Genomic DNA, 2,845 nt, shown 5'->3' with positions numbered 1-2,845 from the left:
GCACATGTTGTATTTTTTCCCTACTGTAAAAACTTTTCACTCATTATATACTGATTTTTTAAAATGTGGTTCCAAGGAAACAGTTGCTACCAGAGCACTTTTGCATATAGCAGGCACCTAGTAAATATTTCCTGAATTGAACTGAATTGTTAGTATTAACTTCCTCCAAATCATTTTACTAGAGATGAAAATTATTTAGGATGTGCTGCCAAGTTTTCTGACATCCCATCACATACATTATGATCTTTATTCTTATTATAATATTTATTTTACTATGATGAACTGATGAAAACACTCTTGATTATTTATTCCCTGGTTGATCATTCAGATTGTAAATTAAAGAATCATAGTGTGTTAGAGTTGGAAGAGTCCTAAAAGATTGTCTAGTTTAATTCCTCCATTTTGCAGGTAAGGAAATTGATGTAGTTAGATCTCTTGAGTCTTCCTCCATTTTGTTCCCTGTCTTTTGGTTATTTCAGTGTTTATCAGCCCCTCCACCAAGGGATAGGGAAGGATAGAATTTAATGTTTGGAACTAATGAACTAAAATGAGAGTTTTAGTTTTGCTGTCAATATAAATTATCCAGTAATAATATTATGTATATAATAGAATTATAGATTTAGAATTGGAAGGGACATTGATGATCATCAAATCAAAACTCCTTATTTTACCAATGAGGAAACAGGACCATAGAGATTAAGTAATTTACATGAGGTCACAAAGTAAGTATCAGAGACAGGATTCCAACCTAGGTCTTTCCTGATTCCAAGGACTTGGAGAGTTGGACTGTACTCTATATGATCTCATTCATCAATGGCCAGTGAATTGGTTTTTGCTTTCTATAGTTTTCTCAAAATGGGGGGCTCTTAAGGGTACAGCAGAATTTTTTGGAAGCCAATATTCCTTCCTAATGGTACTTAGATTTCCATTGCCGCCTTTCTGTTTAACACTCTGGGCATACAAAGGAGTTATGAGTCACAGTGAGAAGATAGGTGAACAAGCAAGAAATGACCACCTGTAGGTAATCACCAAGAATGAACCCCCTGGATAAGTATCATAAACATACTTACACTATTGCATTGTAACAAATATTGACAGAATAAGTGCTATGCAATTTAAGTAACGAATAAGCTGTAGAGATAGGGTATCAGTGTTAGCTTTTGTAAAGCCAAACAGTAGGCCCAGACACCCCTATTCAAAAGGAGAAACAGAGAAGTTCAAAACTGGAAGGAAGCATAGAACTCCAACCTCTCACTCCACAGACAGAAAAAATGGAGGGCCAAAGAGGCTTAGTGATCAAAATCACATGACCCAGGTTTACTAACAGTCTGCCACTCTATCTGAATAACAATGTTACTTACCTAGGAGAAGTAGTCTAGTAACATTAAATACCTGGCAAGTATCATACATCATTTTTAAAAATCCATCCCCATCCATAGATGAATTTGTCTAGTGTAGTAGGCCCCCAAGTGGGGATTAGAGGACCTAGCTCAGGTAAAGATCACTTTATTTGATTATTATAATAACCTAATCGGCCTCTCTGCTTCTAGTTCCTCCTTTCTCTAGTGTATACTTTACATAGCTGCCCAACTGAGTTTCCTAAAGCACTGGTCTGACCTTGTCACTGGCCTACTCAATCAACCCCCTATTGATTGTAGAATCAAACAGTATTTCATCTCTATCTCATCCTTTTAAAAATTTCTATTTTTAATATCTAGGATCTAAATAGCACTTTAAGGTTTGCTAAGAGCTTTACAAACATCTCATTTTATTTTCACAACACTGGGGGATTAGGTGTTATTATCTACATTTTGCACATGAAAGAACTGAGGCAGACAGAGGTTAAATGGCTTGTCCAGAGTCACACAACTAGTAAGTATAAAGCTATATTTGAACACAGGTCTTCCTGACTCAAAGACCAACACCCTATCCGCTATGTCATCCACTATGTCCTTAACAGCCCAACATTTTGAGAATTTTATGGACAGTAAACACCACTCACTGGCAGTTTTGTGTAAATTTTGTAATGTACATAATTAGTAATACAGTAGTACACGTATATGTGGCAATTAGGTGGCATAGTGGATAGAGCTCCAGGCCTGGAGTCAGGAAGACTCATTTTCTTGAGTCTAAATTAAGCCTCAGAGACATTAACTGGGTCACCCTAGGCAAGTCACTTAACCCTGCTTTCCTTAGTTTCCTCATCTGTAAAATGAACTAGAGAAGGACTTGGCAAACCACTCCAGTATCTCTGCCAAGAAATCCCCAAAATGGGTCATGAAGAGTTGGACACAACAGAAAAACACTTTTCCTGTTGTTGTTCAGTTATTTCAATTGCATCTGGCTCTTTGAGATCCCATTTCCTTCTCCAGATCATTTTACAGATAAAGGAATTGAAGCAAACTGGGTAAAGTGATATGCCAAGGGTCACACAGCTAGTAAGTATCTAAGGTCAGATTTGAACTCAGGAAGATGAGTTCCTGACTCCAGTTGAGCACTCTATCCACTGCACCCAATTAGCTGCCCCTGATATTGCACTTGTAGTCTAATAAAATCCCCAGCTCTTTTTCAGACAAACCACTCTTTACACATGTCTACTCTATCTTTTACTTGTAAAGTTGCCTGATTTAAACACATATTCCATACTTCACACTTATTCCTAAATTTCATATCATTAGATTCAATGCTACCTTAGTCTTTTGAGACTTTTGGGGACCTAGATTCTGTTAGCCAATGTATTAGCTATCCCTCCAAGCTACAAGTTTCACCTGGAAATTTGATAAACATACCATTTAAGAATTAAATGTGTCCAAGAGAGAAGTATTACAAAGTATTACAAAAGTAT

This window comes from Phascolarctos cinereus, unplaced genomic scaffold (genome assembly GCF_003287225.1).
Source record: "Phascolarctos cinereus isolate Bilbo 61053 unplaced genomic scaffold, phaCin_HiC Scaffold_7;HRSCAF=346, whole genome shotgun sequence".
Lineage (NCBI taxonomy): Eukaryota > Metazoa > Chordata > Mammalia > Diprotodontia > Phascolarctidae > Phascolarctos > Phascolarctos cinereus.
This window is presented reverse-complemented; position numbering follows the sequence as displayed.